This window comes from Pinus tabuliformis, chromosome 7 (assembly GCF_031772625.1).
Source record: "Pinus tabuliformis cultivar Carrire ecotype Pingquan chromosome 7, CPIR1, whole genome shotgun sequence".
Taxonomy (NCBI): Eukaryota; Viridiplantae; Streptophyta; class Pinopsida; order Pinales; family Pinaceae; genus Pinus; species Pinus tabuliformis.
In genome coordinates, this window is record NC_142293.1 from 349,379,417 (window position 1) to 349,402,186 (window position 22,770).

Genomic DNA, 22,770 nt, shown 5'->3' on the forward strand with positions numbered 1-22,770 from the left:
TGAATATCTATTTGACATGAGCAACTTAGATCAAATGATAACAACATATTTCCAATTTTATGGCACAATATAACTAGTAGCTTGGTGGCATCAACAATTGTCACAGAATCTAGAGATCATATGCCACTTTATCGTCTCAATATAACCATTCAAAACGCGTGAGAAAAGATTATGCATACTACTTTGTACCATCAAACTGACCATTTGATTAAATTGACAAGTGAATGGATATAACATAGTAGCAAGATTCAGCCGTATTGGCCTTAACTATGCATAAATTTGACAACAATATGAAATTCAGTAAATTTTCCATATAGTGTGTAAATGATATGGTCAACCTACTTTTCAATGCAACCTAAACACCTCAAAATTATTTTTAAAAACCAATAAAAAAATGTATAAATATAAACTACATTGCTAATTTTTCAAAACGAGTTATTTTTTCTAGTTTAGTGAGAGTTCCTAAGGCCGAAATTCTTTTAGAATATGGAACAAATGATGTATATTTCCATAATGGAGACATCCTTGATTTTTTTCATTACATATTTTTCTAATATCGAATCAAATTTTGTAGTTGAATTTTGCTACTATGGGATATACTTTTTGTGGCCCCAAAGCGACCAACTAATTTATGTGACACCATAAAATTGAAACCTCAACTTGACAAGTAAATTTATGAGAATCACAAGTGGTATGGTCACATTACCTCAATTTGTTCATTCAATCCTAGAAAGCAACCATATATATCATAGTGATCAAAACATTTGAATTGAAGAATCAAATTGCAAAGAGTCAAGAATCCGAGTAAGGAAATTACACAAGAAGCACAATAACTCAAAAAGAAAGCAAGTCACCATAAACATAAACTCTAGACAAGATCAACATGATAAAAAGGGGAAAAGAAGAAAAAAACTAGATAGAAAAGCAGGAAAACATCTATCTTATGACACCATCCATGGCTACATCCCAGTTTTTGGAGTCATGCCCTTCGTCTGCACTTCAATTCTAGCAACCCCAAAATCTACAATATTGATAGACTTGTATATAGCTATGATCATATTATCAAACTTTAGATTCCTGTGAATAAACCCAAGACTCTGCAAATAATCCATGGCCCTTTCAACATTCAATGCCTGCTTCACTGCTAATTTTAAAGGCACTGGGCGGTTCTGCTTCACTGCTAATTTGACAGAAGATGCATACAATAATTTGAAAATGCTTTGACTAATGTTTAATTGACAAATAGAGATTTGAATATCTAGAAGGATAGGTTTTTAATTATGTTTTGTAAATTAAAATCACAGATATTGTAAATATTTTATAGTTATGCTACCAGAATTTGTGGATCTTAACTTTCCAGTTTTAGGTTTTGGTTTTCAGCAGTGCATTCTGAGTTTGTAGTTTCAATATGGACTTCAGTGTGGTACAATTTATAGGTTGTGAGGTTATTGATTGGGAGCCACCCAATGGATCATGCACATGGTCCGTGTGGGCAGTACAGTAACCCCATTAGAGCCAGTTGTTAGCACTAAGTTTATACCTTCAAAAAAGGGTCAATTTTTATTTATTTATTTTTATTTTTTAAATCAGTTAAGAGTTTTATTACAAGAAAAGTGGGATTAAGTGTAGAACTAGGTAAAATTTTGTTGTGAAAAGGTTGCATAAAAGTTTAAAAAGCATGTTAAGAAATTTGTTTATGTCATGGCAATAATTTTTTTACCTAAGTATTGCACAAATCAGATGGAAAAAATAGGTGGCGCTATGAAATCTTTCAAACTTTTCCCTTCTAAGCGCTTTGGTGAAGATTTCTGCAATCTTCTCATTTGTGTAACAATTCCAAAGGTGGATTATTTTGGCCTCAACTTGATGTCAAATCATAAGGTATTTTTTATCAATGTGCTTCGTTGAATCATATAACTTAGGGTTCTTAGCCAACTTTATTGCTAAAGTGTTGTCAATCAATGAGGATTTGAAGTGTTGTCATTCAAGAAAGCAATTTTTACATCCATTTGATGGAATTTCCAACCATTCTGAGTTGCCAAGGAAAAGAGTGTCCAGATGGTAGCCCATTTTTCTATGGGGGGAAAGTCTCCTCATAATCGACCCCTTCTTTCTATGCAAAACCTTTTTCCACAAGCCTTGCTTTATGCTTGTCAAGTGAACCATCTATTTTATATTTGTTCTTGAAGACCCACTTGCAGGCTATTGGATTGGTTCCTAATGGAGGATCTACCAACTTCTAGGTGCCATTCTTTATCAGAATCATATTATTTCTACATTGCTTCTTTCCATTCATCATGAGAAGCGACTTCTTTAAAGGAAGTTGATTCACAATTTGTAGACAAATTTAGTTCACAGACATAAGAAACATCCATATCAACAGGTAAATCAGGATCATATACCTCACCTCTATTTTGTCTGGTTGAGCTTCTTGTTCTTGTCTTTCCAACCTCATTAGGATGAGCACTTTCAAGTGTCTTTGTCAGGCATTTTGGAGGACCTTTCTAAGATGGCCCGGGATGCTCAATTGATTGAGATGGGGCTAAACCAAGATTTCAGATCCCAATTTTGTCAATCAAATCACTCAAAGTGTCATCTTGATCAATGGATGGAGCTTTATGTGGGGGAGAGAGTGCTTCAAAAGGAGATTCCACAGATTGATCTTAAGAGAATGATAAGAAATCTACATTTTATGGGTGTCAAAACATGTTGAAACATTTAATAGGATGTTGCATGAAAATATATAACATGCAAGACACACATAACTTTCTTCTCTCTCCTAATGTAAGATAGAAAAGTGTCCAACAAGTACCAAGTCAGCCCTCCAAAAGTTATCCACAAATTGTCTTTCAACTATCCAAAATGAACTTGACCAAATTCTTGACTTATATTTGTACTAGGGCCAAATTTAGGCCTTCTTTATTGTCCCAAAAATCTTGGTCTTCACCACATAATAGACTTTGATTTCAACTTTGAATGGGCTCGAATATTATCAGAAACAAGGCTTGAACTTCACCCTCAAAATGGGCTCAGACTTCATCATAAAATAGACTTGGACTCTATCTTAGATAAGCTCAGACTTCACAAATTCCATAGAGATGGTGTTCCACTAGAGGCTTGTTCAAGTCTTGACCTAGTCACCATAGGGTTTCAAGACAAGCTATAAAATGAGAAGAGCTATCATTTACTGTGGGTGGAGAGATCCAATATATTACCTCCAACTCGCATGAAATCCATTGTTCTCGGTCAAACACCTTAGCATCTATGATGGCACCATCTATACCCATGATCTAGCATACATCCTCTAGTGTAGGTGTCATCTTTCCCTGCGGGAACACAAATGTCACTACTACATCAAGCGAGTATTTAAGACATTTGTTTAAGAAGAAATAATAATTTCTCTTAAAATTATCATTTTGTCTTAACCATTTATTCCTATTCAATTATTTTATTTTGATATTTGTAATTATTTTAAAGTAAAATGGTCTTGCGCTCATAACTAAACCTCTATGCACTGTGTGGCTTGGATTTTTATGTGACTTTTGCATCTAGAGGAGGATATATGTGGAAATTGAGCCCTAAATCTCCTCTCAATGTATCTATGCTAAGTAGTGCAATGGAAATATTAGGGATCTACCCTTGATGTACCCAAACTAAGAAACATGATTGAGAGATTGGGGATTTAACCTCCATATTTCAACATTGATGCTCTCATGATCAATATTTGTGATAAAGTCATCGAAAATGAGTGCAAGTTATCAAAGATCACCAAGGATACCAAAAATCTCTAATATAAGATTGTTTCCATGGTTTAAGTGGAAAAGGGGATGAATTGAAGCCTAATTCTTGCAATGTAGTTGAGGTTGGGGGACATCAAACTTGTGTTTCCACTATGGAGAAGATGAAATTTGGCTACCACGTATGGAAATGGCACATCCATATGATTTTTTACAATGAGAAAAAGTGTTTTCACCTTGAGTACATCTATGTCAATGATTTCCATCACCTTGGGGAAGATGAAAATGCGAGGCCAAGAAGCATGCCCAAAATTTTGTTTTGTGTGAGTAGATGGAGAAAGCTGACGAGGTCAATGTTGGGATTTTGTGCAAAAACATTCATCTGGCCTCCAAGCAGTGAATTTAAATGTTTATTATGGCCATGGATGTTCATTAAGGGTTTATATATATCATGGGTTTCTCTATTGCATTTTATTTCAAGTCTGTCTGCTAGGGGTTTCAATGGAAGACACTTTAGATGGCAATTCTCAATGAAAATTTTTAAATAAAAGAAACCTTGCTACTTAAACCCTTATGGTTTAGTTATTTTCCTATGCTTGCAAGCTTCATTATCTTCATTGATCCTAAGGAGGAGGATATGAAGAGAGAGCATGTACTAAAGGCGATGCATGAAGATGTTGCATCAACCCGGATAGGCTTTCTTCAGATGAAAATATGATGGACATTGAGGCTAAGGCTGAGGTGGATGATTTGGAGGATATACCACTAAATAATCAATGTGTTATTTGTGGAGTGGAAACCCCCAAGTTCAATCTCAGGATGCCACATATTCTCCAAATGTAGGTATGTATGATTGTATATGAATGTTTAGATTGTTGGGCTTTAAAATTAATGACGTGTATGATAAATCAGTTCCACGACCATTTCGGTTCAAGCGAGAGTTGTTAAACAAAACTTTGTTGTGGAGAAAATTCTCTAGTTAAAACTATTGACATTCACGGTTTCTAATCCAATTTCAACAAAAAATTCCTACCCTCTCTGTAGCCATAGCAAATCAATTTGCACTTTTTATCCCTAAACTCCCAGTTTAAATGGCCAATCTTAGCTAGAATGATTCTATTTTTTTGGACCTAGTGAGACTTAGGATTGGTTAATTCTAATTTGAAGTAGCATGCATTCTTCTATCCTGAAAATTGCCTCTTTTTAAATCAATTTTCTAGTAGTGCCACATTGTTTAAAAGGCTTGTGCCCTTGCCTGCACCTACTCCTACACTAGCATCCAATTGTGCTCCCACAACACTCCCCTATCAACAACTTGATCCATTTGGCCCTACCACTCTATTCAACCTTAAGTCACTGAAAACAAAGAAATAGGTTTAGTTTTTGAAACAACGATTTTAACAAAAAGTACCTTTAATGATTTGAGAAGCATGCGCACATAAATACATGTGGGAGTTGTTGAAAATAGATCATGCTCCACCCATGTATGACATTGTTGATGTCGCCTTTGGGAAGAGCATTGTAATGTTACTAACATTGTTGATGTTTCCTTTGGGAAGATCATTGTAATGTTACTGACATAGGAGAAGCAACCATTTTCTTTGATTTGATTACTAAAGTCTAAGGAGGTGTACATGCTCTACCTCCCTCTTGAACCTGTAACATCTTATGAGGAAGCACAGGTTATTAACCATAGGCCCACTCAAACTGTTTGAGATTTCTTCTATGAACAAATGTGAAGATGCCATCAAATAGGAAAAAAAAAGTATGCAAAAAATATACAATATCCCTTCTTCAAGAGTTAAAACAATGCACAAACCTGCAAAATATGTTTCAACATGCAAGACTCTTGCAACTCCTCTACAGGTTTGGGAGTGTTTGGGCAACAAACCTGCAATAACAACCTGCATTGCCCAAGCTTCTCACAAAATGCAACTGTGTGAAGAAATATTGCAAAACCCCCTTTTTAAAATCATGTTTTCATTTTTCTCACATTGTTAATCATGAATGTGTTGTTTTCAATATTTTGGTTGGTTCTTAAGATGGTTCTATTGTTGGTTTTTGGGATATTTGGCCATACTCCAATATTTCCCATTATATCCTCTATGCAACAACATAAACCTTTTTCTCCCCAAGCTTGCACATTGCCTAGCCAAGGTATAATGAGAAACATTGGAGTATGGCCAAATATCCCAAAAACCAAGAATAGAACCATCTTAAAAACCAACCACTACTCACTGAGCAAGATGAAGAGAACCAAAAAGAAAGAACCTTGCATAATCTCAAAATGCAGTATAATATTAAATTATTAATGGAATTGGTTGGTGGTGCAATAGGTACACTAGAGAGTGAGGTGTCCAACATCCTACTTTTCATCCTTTATGTTATGCCACATTTCACTAATAGTGGTAAATGAGTTAGGTATATGCCACATGTCCTAGCCTATCTCTTCCTTTTTCTCCATACCACTTTTCATATCATAGCCACCCCATTCCAATGGAATCCATTCTCTTTCTTTTATTAGCTCGCCTTTTGAGCTTACATCATATGTACATAGTGGCTTCATGGCTTGGGGAAACAAAATTAGGCTAAGTGAGCTAATTATGTCTCACTAGAAACTTTACTATATCCTACAATTTACTCCATATGTAAAAACATATAATATATGGTGCCTTGCATAAAGTCCTCATGACTTGGCATCTAGGAAAATGTTTATTTGATATGTGATAGTGTAGTCCATGCACAAAACAAGAGGGTACCAAATGGGTATTACAATAGTATTCACCCCTATTTGTACCCTAAGCAAGATAGTACAATTAAAATTAGAAGTTTTTGATGGTAGGTTGGTTTTTGTTAACTCCAATGTATTTTTTGATATCTTGTAGGGAAGAGTCATGAATATAGCTTATGTGGTTGGTTTGACTCACAATATAGGGCAAGATAATTACAGTGTGGCCAAAGAAGGAGTTATTGGGTTGACTAAGACTATTTCAAATGAATATGCCAATAGAAATATCACAGTGAATTTCTTAACTTTGTGAATTTCTATGTGCATTAGAATTTTAAATGAAGAGTTTAGGTTGGAGTTATGAGGTCTTATCGTAATTACTAATCCTTTTGTGGGAAACATAAAGGGATTCTTTTAAACTGTAGACAAGCCAATGCCATAGCTCCTGGATTTATTGCTTTAGACATGACTACAAAAAATTTAAATTGTAGATAAGCCAATGCCATAGCTCCTGGATTTATTTCTTTAGACATGACTGCAAAACTTGGTGATAAAATTAAATGAAATGCATCACTTTCACCATATAGTAATCCAAAACATATTGTACTTTTATCATATTTCAAATCACTTTTTATTGCTATCCAATGTTCTACTTCAAGGTCTATGAGAAACTTGGATATGTAGTTGATTGCAAAACTAAAACTTGTCCCAATGATTGTAAGATAAGTCAAACTTCCCACAAGTTGCCTATAAATTGACTCATTTGCTAATTTTGAGTCTACTTTAGCTGAAAGTTTCAACTTCTCCATATATGTATGTATTTTTACAATACAAAATCTTGTATTTGTCTAGTAGACCTTTTGCATGCTTAGCATGTAAAGTAAAAACACATTTGTTACTATGCCAAACTTCAACATCTAAGAAATGTTATAGGAGGCATAAATTTGTAATGTCAAAAGTCGAATGTGATTCAGTTTTATCTTGGTAATTGGTCTGGCCTCACTACCTATGATGATGATGTTATCTACATATATCACTAATATATCTATGCACTATCCTCACTTTTAATGTAGATATTTTAATCAGAAAATCTTATTCTCAATCTGTTATCCTACAAATGTTGGTCAATTTTGATGTACCAAGATCTTGGTACTTATTTAGGACCATAAAGAGCCTTAACCAATATACATACCATATGTTCCTTTCTAGGAACATGGAAACCTTGAGGTTGACACATATAAACCTCTTCCTTCAAAATATCATTGAGGAAGGTGTTAGAATATAATGCTTACATGTGTAATAAGTCACATTAGTGACTTAGGATAAAAAATAGGCCTTTTGGTTATTATTATCTTTTAGATTTTCAGGAAAATATCACCTCCCAAACTCAATATAATAGAGGTGAATCTTGTTGTAACTATCTGAATTATTTTGATAATAAAATATTGTGTTTGGCATGTGCATGTACTCTATCTAGAGTTTCATCAGTAAGTGTGGTTCAATTCATTTTATAATATGGGATTAGAGTAGATGAGTATCCTTCCCTAGCTGCCATTTGAAGGTAGATGTCATTGGATTAGAGAGATTCTTAAGAGTTGCAGTGTTCACATTTACAAGATTCAGTGTCCTTACAGGTATGAGCCACTATCATTTCATACTAGAGAAGAGCCATCAAGGAACATGTGTCAAGGTTATATGTGGTATTTAAAAATTTGATTATAGGTGTTTCCATTTCATATTATGAAGGATTATGTTGCCACCATATGAAGGTTCCTTGGGAAATTTCTGATTTGATAGTGGAGTGATCAAACTAGTGTGTATGCTGGCTCAAAGAAGATGGTGATAGGATAAGTGAGTGTTGGAAAAATATCCTAAGTGGAATCTGCATTGGTCTGACTGGTGTTGGGATTCATTTGATATGCTATTTTCTAGCTCAAATTGGTGTATTCTTATCATTCCTCACTTCCTCATCCTCCCAACTACCTTAGTCATATTTCTAACATTTTAGTGAACCAGAGTATAATGTTGTTGATCTATTGTAGTTTCTATATAGTTGGAGAGCTTGGTTATTTTTGTAGCAAAAATATGATGCTAGGAGGGCTTTGCACCATTCTTATACACCCCTTGCAAAGTCTTGATTGTCTTGATCTAATGGTTTTTTGAATCCCCCACTAGTGCTATCATTGTGGGATTTTGAGAGTTACAAGGTCTTCATGAATTTGTGGCTCAGTGAGATCAAAGAGTAATTTTTTAATATATTCCTAGAAGGAATTCAATACATTAGACTCATTTTCCCTATATTGAACAACACTAGAAGGGATGCACATCCATAAGGGATTACTGAGTATAGAAAGAGATATTCCTTGTGTTGTGTGGGCCAATGGAGGAGGGTGTTATGATTGTTTTATGGATAGATAAGGTTCCTAGAGAGTTCTATAATTAATATATTTTCTAACACAAGAGGAAATGGGCTAAGTTGAGTGAGCTAGAAGCATATAACTTGAATACATTGCCTTGCTGACCTCATACATTATCATGAATGTGGTAGTTATCTTAGATTCCTATGGTTGGGTGAAAAAATAAGATTATATCATTTTGAAAGACAATTCTCTATATTTTTTTTACAAAATCATTATTTAATCATATTTCATGTTATGATATGCATGTGATTATTATTAAATATAGTGATGGGTATTTGGTTTTCAATTTTTATTTTATTTTATTTCATGCTTATTCACTATATTTTAATTATCACATTTACACATATGTTTATTTAATTCTATCTCTCCACAAGAGACCTTCCTTGTGGGGATTGTGGTGAATGGTCTTGAATAATATGCTTTGTTACTACTTGTCCAACAAATAAGAGTTATGGTCATGGCTATCATAATCATAGTGTGATGTGGGAGATAAAATTTTAAAATAAATCCATTTTGGTGTTGTTACAGGAGAATTTGAAGACATGCTTCACATATATTTGTGATAATTGAAAATAGTTAATTAATATTTTATTTTTATATTTTGGTCTCTGAGGAAATAACACTTTTCTTTGTGATGAAAGTTTGATCCAGTGAAATATTTTGTGAAATATTACAGTTTGTAGCATGATCCCACCATTTCTTCCCATTGAAGTCTTTTCATCCAAGTTAAAGGAGCTAAGCGGTTGAGTTGCAAGCAAAGCCAAGGAGGATGTGAGGACTACAACTTGCTCGAGGTTATTGAACCTCCCTATTCTCCCTCTTTAAATTGAAGCCTTTTTATCCTAGTTGAAGGAGTTGAGGGGGTTGAGTCGTATGCGTAGCCAAGGAGGATGCAGGGACTAAGCTTAAGGGGACATGATAATGACTGGGCTTAACTAGTTTTTCCATTTATTCCAGTTCAAAAGAGGCTTAGGGTTATACTACTTTTTTCAACAACATATTTGCATGCATAAATGATAGACGGTTGTGGGTTGGCTCGAATGGACAATGGACTTATGCTAGAAAATAAATTATTAATGCTTGTAAGGGTGGAAAGTTTCCTATAGATAGTGGTCATGGAAAGTTAGACACACCTATCGGAGCCTTAATAACCATATTCAAGCCTTCCACTAGACATAATGGTCATAACATAGCCTTTTAATGCCCTCTAAAAGGAAAACACTGAGATAAAAAGAGGTAAGGAAATACAAAATAGAATCTTAATGGGCACCTCTTCTTCCTTTCCACTGCCTTCATTGAGAATGTAAATAAACTCTTTGATGGTTATTGCACACAAAACCATTATCTCTAAATCTCGCAGCGTGAAGGCACAACAACCTGATTTATCTGATCAGAAAGCTTTGGCCACCATCATGAACAAGTTGAAGACTCCAAATTTTGGACCGACGACCTTCATCTGTGCTCACAAGGTGGATAATAATACCAAGGGGGGAGTCTCTCGATAATTTTATTGTGCCAAGAATGGGTGTGTTAGGATTATAGCTCAACATTCTCTAGGTGATATTACAAATGGGGTGGAATTGTGAAAGGCTCTAGAAATTTCACCCAAACATAGGAAGGGTTAGGGCAAGATTATGAAAATGGGCCCTAATCTGAGAAATGAACATACAAAGGAGGAAAAGTGGAATGCCTAATCGTGGGATGGTGAGGGAATCGAGAGGGTTAAATTTAGCTATAAAGACATGGAAGTGATGGAGGAAAGAATTGCAAAAGAAGGTATGTGGATTTTTCAAAGCCATCTCTATTTTGTTGTTGGTATGTGTGTGTTTTCAGGTTTTATGCTCTGCAGGTTTTTTATCTTGGGTAGATTTTCCATCTCCATGTATGGGAAGACTCATATCTCAAATCTGTAACGGGTCCAAGTTTTGTGAGAGACATTTTTTTTTACTCGGTTCAAATATCTCCATGACCAATAAACACTCACATTATCACCTTCCCTTGGGATGTCCTGATGAATTTGAAATCATCACATTCTTTTTTCTTACAATTAAATTCACTAACACTACACTGACTACCAGAATAGCCATTTCTTGTCCCATCCCTATTCTTGTCCCCATTCCCATCTTGACACTACAATAGTACATGAATAATCAAGTGGAGCGGGCTAAAAATTATTATCCCCAAAATCCTCTATCCCTATTTCTTATTTCATTCTCATTTCCCTTTCGAGTTCCAATTTTTGATAACATAGCTAGCTGCAAATGACTTGTTGGACAGTTCTTGGTATTCTGTGCGTCTTTGGATGTGCACTCAAATTTTCTTTGCTTCTGGGCTGCACGCAGGTTGATAAGTCCCCATAAGTGAAATTCTGCCATTCTCACTCACCTGTGTGATTTTCCATACAACCACCTGAAAATTCTATGTGTTTAGTGGATACAGGGGTGTTACGCTAATGCTAAATGTTGTAAGTGAAACTTCTGCAAGCCTTTCTAGAAGAAGGTTACATTTAATTATTGGCATTTGACTGCTTTTGGCCAAATAAATTGCCTTAGTGTCAGAGACTTCCATGACATATGGTGACTTACTAAAGATGATCTCTCTTCTAGATTTACATTTCATGATCTATGTTTTAGCTTCGTATTTCATCATCTATGCTATTATTTACAGAAACAATAATTTACCTGACTTGGAAACTAGGGCACAGGATGGCCATTCCTATTTTCTATAGTACATAATATTTATAACCATGTATTGTAGCAATTATTATAAATTTCCACATAAATGTGATTCCTAGAACCTTACCCTCACCGCATGGGAAGGAAATTGCTAAGTACAAAAACATTAATCAAGCACTTATCCTATTTTTCTTGTGGTAAGGATAAGGCCCCCTATTTTGACCTAGTTCAAATACCTGCTTCAATTAAAAATTCTAAACTAAGATTTCAACCATAACCTGAATAAACTCATAGTATCATAGTACTAAAGGCTTGGAATTTTGGGGTAGAAACTCTCTTTCCAATCAAAATCAGTACATGGCCCCAGTTAAATAAAACATTGCTCAATCTGTCAATCATAAGAAGAGTCTGTCTAATATAATCCATATTCAAGATAAATCACAAGCAGAAAACATGTAATAGGAAAGATGGTAATACTTCAATAAGAGCCTAAATAAAAAAACCAACACTTCTTCTATAAGTTGTCTCCTAACTTCCAGCTTGCATATGCCCTTGTAACTAAATGATCTAGAAAAAATGTTGGCAGTGAGGAACAACATACCAAGGGTCCTCCAAACAATTTGATTTTCCTACCTATTCACACTACTATACTGCATATATTACCTAATTAAATATCACTTATTTGAAGTTATAAAGAAGCTTCCTTTAGATGGACTTTTTTCTCTGACCTGCAATTTTTTTGTCAGTGACCCATCTTGGTTGAAGTACAACTCCTTTTCCATAGCTCTTGGATTGATTACTTTCTCTCTACTACGTAATCTCTTGGTGTGCCTTATGCTTAAGAAATTAAAGGAGATGGGTGAAAAAGCAACAAGAGAAGACAATTGCTTGGCATTTTTGTCAGATATTGCACCCAACTTCCTCTCCTTTCCAATGTTACCTAGGGAGGCAAAAGTGGCAACTGTTGTCATACTACCCATAGCATAGACCATCTTCCCTTATTCTGAATAGAGAATTACAATATCTTCATATTAGCTATTATTTCACAAACATGAATGTCAAAGTAACAAAAAGCACCTGTAACTATCACACTAAATAACTATTAAGGATTTTGGAAAAAATCTGTAGCATCACAACAGACACAGCCTAAGAGAAATTCATCCATCATCTTCATCTTAAACAAGACAGGTTTCTATACTTGCACTCTTATTTCACAAAAATAGAGAAAATATAGCTAAATTAATACTATAACAGAACAATATGAACCCAATTTTGATATTCACCCCAAGGTTTCCAAGTGAGATTGATATGCACCTTCAAGGTTTCCAAGCTACAGTGTAGTCACCAAGCTTGAGGTTGCATCCTTTTTAATTTAAATATTTTACCTTCAATGTCCATGCTTTTAATTGCATCCAATTGGCCATATAGATTTAATTCACCACTACTGTGCATAAACAATCCTTTATATGCAAGCACCAAATATTGGAAGATATTCCTACCTCACTTAGAATGTAAATAACTCTATATCAAAAAGGTTTCACTACTAGAAACTGAAAAATAATTTCCAAGTTACTGCATGAAAGGTTCTTACAAGTCGGAAACAACTTTAAGGAAATTTCATCAGACCATACCAAGAATTTTCTGTAAGAAGAGATCAAATCAGATGTTGAACCAACAGTTCTGGTGGAACAAAACTAACTTACATGCTAATGAAAGACCACTCCCACTTCTGAACCTATGGAAAGAACCCCATCCTAAAATCAAGAAAAATGAGGTCAATCATTAACACTGTTGTACGAGAGGACCCCTGAGGCCTCAGCAATGGGAACAGAGATTCAAGTAATGTAAGCATCTCGAATCTAAGAGATGATGGAATTATTTTGGTGGACATTCAAGAAAGCCAGAGACTCCAATCAATAAATCATGTTTGTGTCGGTTTCTTTGGATAATGATTAGAATGTGCTTTTATAGAAATTTTGTAATAGCGTCAAGGAGTTAAAATGATACATATATATATATATCTATATATATATATATATATATATATATATATATATATATATATATATATATATATATATACATATCATAGAAGATTTGAACCCGAATAAAACTTAACCGTTGTTGAACCCAAACTATGTGACTTAGTCTATAACTAAGATGAATTTAAAGTGACAAATAAACTAATTTGTGCATTTACTATTTATTTTGGTAATCTTCGCTCTTCAAAATGCCTTTGATTACTGGATAGTGAAAGCTTTGATCTGGTGGATTTAATGTAGCCTTACAAAATGGCAGGCACTAGTCTATTTTTGTGTTAAGGTTTATTATTAATCTTGTGATTTGTTTCTGATAAGGTTTATACTTTTATATATTGTTATTTTTTGTACTTTGTAGGTTATTGCAACTTGGGGAGTTTTCGACAACATTGAATTTCTTTCTTTGTCATACACACGACTTGCAAAAGACATTATACAAGTAAGAAATATTACATAAAGTTACATTCTCTCATGTTCTGAGCTTTGTGCTATTGCTTCTAGGTACTATGATGGATCTCACATTTAAAAAATTCTATTTAAGTTCTTTTTCTGGAGCCAAATTCATAATGTTATTTTATGCCTTTTAATTTGTAGGCTGATCTGTTTCTATGGTGCCTGTTTTTTCTTATTCTTTGACAACTTTCAAGTAGATGCATTATATTAAACATCAAATATGAAGGCATTATCACATGTACCTCTGAAATCATTCTGAATTGATAATGATTTCATGAGGTGACAATTTTTATTTTGTTGGCTTCATTAGTAAATGACGATGTAAAATTGTTTATTTTATTTCTGTGACATGTGACTAGCCCCTTATAATTGAATAACCTCAAATAGTGAGTGCTACATCTTCAAAGGATTTTATATTGACAGTTAAACCATAGATTAACATATTGTATTAGATATATTAGGGGACACCTAGAAATTTGTTTGCTTGATGCTAACATTGCATTGATATAAAACATATTTCCTCCTTTTGTCTTCTATAGACCCGTGCTTATCTTAATGGGCTTGGGAATCTTCATCAGACACAAATATTTGCTAAGATAGACACTATAGAGGTATATGGTGTATCACTGAATGAAGTATCCAAGTTTTAATCTCTTCTTTCCATGTTTAATCCATCTTAGATACGCACATTGCACAAGAAGCAGTTTCTTATTTGAATCTTAATATACATACAACTTATGTTGCAGGGTTTAGAACACTTTGATGAGATCTTGCGAGAGGCCGATGGTATTGTCATTTCACGTGGTCATTTAGGAATATATCTTCCACCAGAGAAGGTAGCCTTCGATATTTGGTGTAAACATTTTTGATATTCTATTTCCTGTTGTTTTTTTCTCATAGATAAATGAATATTGTTGTCTTTGTAATTTTACTACAAGTATAGTTGTGCACTTGTATGGAGATGTCTTATAAATTTTTGCTTTTACTAAATACAAACTTAATGTGTCTCTGGAGTATAAGGTAATAATAGTCAAGATTGATGGAATCATCTGAGATGCTCTCTTGGTAAATTTTATTCATTTGGGATTGTAATTTTTGTGTCAAGGGAGGTTCAAATTCTTTACAACTTCAAACAAGTGATATTTACATAGGTAATAGATGCAGTATAGCAATGTGAACAAGTAGGAAAATCAAATTGTTTAGAGGACCATTAGTATGTTGATGATGCCATCCCTCACTACCAAATTTTTTTCTAGATTAGAATAGTTACAACATCTGCAAGATGGAAGTTAGGAGATAACTTATAGAAGCAACGCTGGTTTTTTTATTTAGGCTCGTGTTGAAGTATTACTGGCTTTCCTATTACAGGTTTTCTTCTTGTGATTTCTCTTGAATCTAGATTATATTATACATGCTCTTCTTATGATTGGCAAATTGAGTAATGTTTTATTTAACTGGGGTCCTGTATTGGTTTTGATTAGCAAGAGAGTTTCTACCCTGAAATTCGAATCCTTTAGTACTATGAGACTATGAGTTTATTCATGTTATGGTTTAAAGCTTAGTTTAGTGTTTTTAATTGAACCAGGTATTTGATGGGCCAAAAACACAAAAATTGCAGGTCAGAGAAAAAATGTCCATCTAAAGGAAGGTTCTTTTCACATAAAACTTTACTGTGGTATATATTTCTTTGTCCATATACATTTGATTTTAATGTGTGGTTTGTATGTAGGTTTGGTATGACATATATTCCAACATTTTATTGTGCATCTATTGAAAATATTTTCAAATTGTCTTGCAGGCAGGTGTCAACAAGCTTGCTGATCTTGTCGGAGTCACCCTTGGACCAAAGGGCATAAATGTTGTTTTGGAGAGCAAGTATGGTTCTCCAAAGATTATCAATGATGGTGTGACAATAGATAAGGAAGTAAATTGTAGATGTGGGTTGTACTTATTTTATATTCTATATTAGTTTTCCTTGCCTAAATGTCTTACTATCTTATACTTGGGAGGAAAAATTCTCACAGGTCATGGATACCATATTTCTCTTTTGATGATCTACTTGGTCTATGGAGAAGCCACAATAGAGTAATGAATCAAGCTTTAAACAGTTGAAAACAAAGACTTGTGTGCCAGATGTTGATGAGTAAAGTTAAATTGTTATTACTAGTCTAGTTAATGCATTTCAATGTTGTACCATGCTTCTGAAAGGTTGAATTAGAGGACCCAATTGAAAATATTTTGGCCACGTTGGTAACACAGGATGCAACAAATACAAATGATTCAGCTGGCGATTTAACTACCACATTTGTCGTATGTGTGCAAGGTTTAATATCTGAAGGTTTGTCCCTAGTACTGGCTTAAGTATTTATTCATTTTTATAAGCCCTTATGGTGGCTGCTATTTTTTTTTTGAATTTTCAATGCTTCAGTAGGATGAAGATATTATCTGAGTGGGAAAATAGCCTTGTTGAAGATGATATTGTGATCATGTTGTCAATTAGTATGAGCTAGTCTGGAAAAAACCCAACATGTAAAGCTTGTTGTAATTTTTAAGATTTGTGTATACGAATTGGAATCATAATCTTGTTCAAGTTGTTGCAACTAGAGGAAATCCTATTCAAATTACTAGGGGCATTGACAAGATAGTAAAGGATCTTGCTTTTGAACTCAAAAATTTGTCAAAGGAGGTAAATGCTCACCATTTGTGTCGATTTTCTCTTTTTGGTCTTGTTTCTTCTTGGCTTAGTCTATGGTTGAGGTGTACTTTCATTAGGGGAATAGTTGATCCAAAATTGTTAGCTAGAGTTTCTTGAAGACTCCAGGGTAGAATGTTGAGGAGTCACTTGTGAAACATCTAGGAAAAATGTTATCTATAAGGGAGTGTACATGCTAAAAGTTAAGACCCTGTAACCAACATTATTCTCTAGGTTGAAGATAGTGAATTAGCAGATGTTGCTATAGTAAGTGTTTTGAATAATTATGAAATAGGAAACATGATAATAGAGGCTATGAGTAAAGTTGGAAGGAAAAGTGTTGTGACACTTGAAGAGGAGAAAAGTGTAGAAAAAAATCAATATGTCATTGTGGGAATGAAATTTGATCATGGATACATTTTTCTGTACTTTGTCACAAACAATGAGAATATGTCCATGGAGTATGAAAATTGCAAGGTAATTGATGTGAATTGAAAGCTTCTTGCTTTTTTTTTGTTGTGTTGCTATTTGTTAGTGCTCCTTGTAATGAAACGATAATGGATAGAAACCATGTGTAACATTTTTAAAACAAACTGTCATCTGAGTTGTGGAATTGTTTCCTAATTACCTCCATCTGTCATATATTCATGGCATATCCTCCTCATTCAATTTGGGTTGGTGTTGGTTTTGTACATAATTTCAAAATCTATGCCTTATGAAACTTATGTTATTTCTCGAATTTGTACAATATTGGATTAGAATTATGATTAGAAAGAAATATGACCACTACTAAGCATGGGAAAAGGGTCTCTAAATTTCTATTTATTTGCGCTTGATTTTTAAAACTCACTGACCAGGAATTTGGAAATTGGAAATTGGAAATGAACTTGCATCTTTATATTTTCTTATAATTTGAAGCTATTATTGGTTGATAAAAATATCACAATTACAAAAAGCTTGATCATAATATTGGAAGAGGCCGTCCGTGGGGGGTATCCTATCTTGATCATTGTTGGGGACATTGAACAAGAAGCATTGTATACTCTTGTTGTGAACAAGCTTCGTGGTGCATTGAAGGTTGGAACTTTGAAAGCTCCTGGATTTGGAGAGTGGAAAAGCCAATATTTGGATGACATTGCTATATTTACTGGAGGTATTTTTCAAGTTTAGCTACATTAAGGAGTTACATGCACTAAGAGATTAAGTACAAAGATTGGTGTGTATATAAGCAGTCTTATATCATTTGTCGTGGAAACAATATTTATTTGGTAATGGGTTTTCTCTACAAGTTCAACTTTTCATGTTAATAGGATAAATTCTCACTGAGTGAGAGGTATTGAGAATAAAATCTCTCCACCATGTCTATAGTCACAGGTTTCTAATATCTTATGTAGATATTGTTTTGTTTATTCTTTCTCTGTGCAGACACTTTTATGAGGGACGAAGTTGGATTTGCCTTTGGATAAAGTTGGAAGTAAGGTTCTAGGTATTGTTGCCAAGGTGGTACTTACCAAGGATTCAACAACAATAGTTGGTGATGGGAGCACTCAGGAAGCTGTTAATAAAAGAGTATCTCAAATTAAAATATTGATTGAGGTGTGTTATATCTCTATAACTTAAAAATAGGTTGCTTTATCCAAATGGAGGCTTGAAATTATTGTCTTATTTTCTCTGTATAGACACCATATATTGTAAAGTGGCCACCACCTTGTGGGGAGGGATATCCTCATTAATATCATTCATGATGATGGTATTAATCTCAAATCTGGCTTGTGAGTTGTCAAGACAGGAGTGTAGAAAGAAACAACTTTGATGCATGATTTATAATTTGAATATATGTGCCTCTGAAGGAACATGCAACAATAATTATAAACATTAAATTTAAATAACTTAAGGTTGCTTTAATATCAGAATATGTTTGACTTGATAGTTAAATTCCCTATCAACCTATTTTACTAAAGGTTTTCACCAATGATATCATTCTCACTTTCTTTGCAGGTTGCAGAACAAGACTATGAAAAAGAAAAATTGAATGAAAGAATTACCGGGATTTATGGTGGAGTTTTTGTTATCCAGGTAAAGTTTGGCATGGTTGAATTAATGGTAGATATTTGTAACAATTCCCTGTTATTGGTATTATAGCAATCTGAATCTAGTTGATGGATGTTGGTGACTGCATTTCAATGTATATTTGTCTAAAGTAAGAATGGAGGGTATATGATAGTGTTCATAATTATTGATAGGTGGGAGAACAAACAGAGACAGAGTTGAAGGAAAAGAGTTTAAGAGTGGAATATGCCTTGAATGCAACAAAGGTATGCATGCAAAACTTTATGCATAATCAATTATGGAATTTGATTCATATTTGCAAAAACATGTTGTGATTTGAAATAAAGGTGAAAAATGAGTGTTAATTGAATCCTATTGTGCATGGAGTTGTTGTTATATCAGAGGGGTATAGGATATATGTTCTTATATCTTGGACTTATTTGGAGTGAAGCTTTCAACTGTTGCTATGTGGGATTGGTGTTTGCAACAGTTTCAAGCTAAGCACAATGTCCAATAACATAAGGATCAAATTTTCTAGTAATTAATAGTGGTCGGAAGGATGTATTATGTTTCACATTAGCTTTCCTAGTTAAGCACAGTATCAGTCTTTGGAATATATCTCACATTGCTATTTATGTTCAAAGTATGGTGGAGACAGGGTCAATTGGCCAAGAATGAGAGAGTGCTTGGTTTGATTGATTTAGTTACTTGGACTTTGAAAGTGTATCCTTGATATGAAATCATTTGGAGGGGAATGCCCTTGTAGGGGTTATTAAAGCATTGATTTTCCTTAGTGTAGCATGCTGACAAGGTATTGGTATTCTTTATTCTTCCCACTTGTTCCAGGTCTCTTCTTGTTTATCTTCAAAATTGTTTGGATGATAGTCAACTTGTTTAGATGGAACATGGATGTGAGTAGAGAAGTTTTTGATTTGGTGAGATGCCTTATTTGGATTTGGAGGAAATGGTAGTTGTATAAGTTTTGGGCACATCATATAAGTAGACAAGGCATTTAGTGGTTTGATTTTCTCTCAAGTATATATTGAGAGAAGGATAATAAAAATAGCTTAAAGATTTTAAATATAGATGAAAAATTATATAATGTACCCTATTTTTGGTAGAAATATAATTGTTTTGGTTTGCATCCTCATGTGATAGAAAGCTTCATTCTCTACACATTCTCTATATTTGACTCCCTATTATCTTTTCTCTATGCTTCTCCTTTATCTAATCTCTATATATTTCTAGAACTTGGAGGCCATTTTCTAACTATCGTTGGGTGGTTTGTTGGGAAGTTAGGGCCAATGCAATATTTCATTTTCATTTTCTTAATTTTATTATCAAATCCAATTACAGTTCAATTAATGTGTGGCTTGAATTGCTTGATTGACCATTTGAGTCTATGTATTGTTTGTGTTGAGGATGTGATTGGTCTCCCAACTATCAAATGACTTAAACAATAGTTTTCAATCTACTCACATTTATTTCAATTTGGATGTTGGAAGCTTGAGAGAAACTAGTGAGATGGGAGATTATAATTTGAGGAGTCACCAACATTGCAATGCTTTTTGAAGTAATATTTCTCAATGATGGCACTCCTTTTAGAAGAGTTGATGATTTTTCCATATTATTTTTTGTTTCACTAATATTCCATGAATATTTCAACAATGTTTGTACCTTTATAATATGTATGACTCTTTATGAGCTTGAGAGGCCCTAGTTACCTTTCAAGGCCAATGAATGATAATGTATACATCCTTTTACTATACATCCATTCGTTAATATCACTACTTTACAGGTTATTTTGGGAGGATTGGTTCTCTTTAGATTCTCTTGATTTATGATCCCTTGATTGTGAGATATTGGTTTAATATTCCAAGTTGACATCCACTTTTTGTCACTTTGAATTAGATCTCCACTACAAATTTTATCTGTGAAATTTGTAATGATAATTTATGTTGTAAAATTAATAGCATCTTTTAATATGCTTTTCGATGAGACTTCAAATGTTACAAAGTATTTTAACAAATTTGAACCCTAGGTGTACTTAAGAAGGTTTTCCATTGTCTCCTTGGCAACTCTTCCACTTACTTTAGGCCAATTCTTTTATAGCACAAGGCGGGAACCCCTAGAAAATATTGTTTTTGATATTTTATTAAGAATAAGATGGGCGTTGGAATTTTTTGAGACAAATACTTATCCAATTGGGTTGTGGAGTCAAGAGCAATGTAGAAGAGGGTTCAAATGTGATGAAGAGGCATGACTAGGCTATTAACAATATGGTCTACCCAACCACATAGGTTTTTTCAAATGTAGAAATTAATAGGAGGGCCCTTCCAAAGAACCCTCACAACAATTATGAAATAGAAAAATATAACATGTAACCATGAACAAGGAATTGAATAAGAACAATATCCATTAAATGAACAATGATTACAACATGGAGGGTTACACCTCAACCTTCTCTTCTTAGTGGAGAAAATTTTCCCTTCATTAAAGATTAGATCAATCATTTGTAAGAGTAATTCAATCCCTCGTTGGCTTTATGCTTTAAATCAATGAAAAACAGTGGTCATACAATCAAATATGGATTTACACATTTTTTATCAATCGCAATATAGTTGTCTTCTCTAAAAATATTGGCGTATGACTAAAGGGAGGTCAGTTTTGGGAGTACATGCAACTGTTTACTTTTTTATGACTTTTTCTTCACGCAAGGCCTAGGTTTCCATGTCATTAAGGAATTGTTTGGTGAAACACATCGTTGAAGAAATTCATTTTGATAAAATAGTCAATGTGACTGTCAAATACATTTTATAGAATACATCGTGACTCAAAGCGAAGCCTATATTCTCCAAGAAGTACAAAAGAGAATACAAAATATGGTAAGTAATACAAAAATTAATTTCATAATATGATAATAGACCTTAAGACATAATTGTTTTGGTTTGGGTTAAAGATCTTTTGCTTAGTACTCCCTTATTTTCAAGATTGCAAAAGGAGATATTTGGATTCCTGTAAAGTGGATCCCCAATGCTGGAATCTGAACTATGAATGAAAACAAGTTGTTTAATCAACTACATGCCAATACTTGAACTTTATTTTGTTTCTCAACAATGTCATTTTTGGCTGCTTGAGAAAAAGAAGCAATTGTAAACATATTGTCAACAATGTGCCACTTCAAAAACATAGTTGTCAAGTTCACTAGACATGGAAGACTATAAAAAATGGGTGAGTAGAAGGAATATAGTGATGAAAACTGCCTCCTAAAAGCTTCAATGCTTATTGGAACTAGGAATGCTGATAAATTTGTAATAACAATCTGACAACTTTTTCCAACATTAGATTATGACATCATCTACTTCAATTTTACATGATGCATTTTGGTCAAATAAATAAGTTGTTTGAAATGAGATAAAATCAATTGGAAATGTTGCAGTTGTAACAATAGTCCCACCTAGACAAGAGAATAATATAATGGCTATATCTATAATTGTCTTGGTTGAAATGGAAGCAGGACTTGTTAATGTTGAATTCTATGGTCACCTATTAGATTTTGTCCATGATTTTATCAATAACCCAACATAGAGACTAAGGCAGAAGTAATTGGACTCCAAAAAAAGTAAATCTATAGTTCTTGAGTGACTTCGTAACTTGTTGTAGGTTTGGGAATGTAATTTTATGTTTTTTATTATGGCTGGTGGCAGTTATTGTTTGGAGTTATTATGAACAATGATTGTGTGAGTCTGACTATTTGAGATTGCTACTTTTTCATGTGTTTAAGTTCATTATGTTCCTGTCTATTTACAGTGAAGTACGAGTAGAAGAATTGGAAGCCTTGGATTACCTGGACAACTTACGAAATAAAGAACATTTTGTCAAGAAAAGTGATGTAATCACCTTTGAGATCGAGGTAAGCTCGCGTGCATAGGTGAATATCTTTGGCACTTATTGTTATGGCTATATTTTTGGCATAG

General features: G+C 33.8%; 2 pseudogenes; both read left to right on the plus strand.

Moving 5' to 3' along the window:
• Positions 1-3,562: 3,562 nt before the first annotated feature.
• LOC149247388 (uncharacterized) lies at positions 3,563-4,137 on the plus strand (annotated as a pseudogene).
• Positions 4,138-13,381: 9,244 nt separating this feature from the next.
• Positions 13,382-21,060, plus strand: LOC149247389 (chaperonin 60 subunit beta 2, chloroplastic-like; annotated as a pseudogene).
• The last annotated feature ends 1,710 nt before the right edge of the window (positions 21,061-22,770 follow it).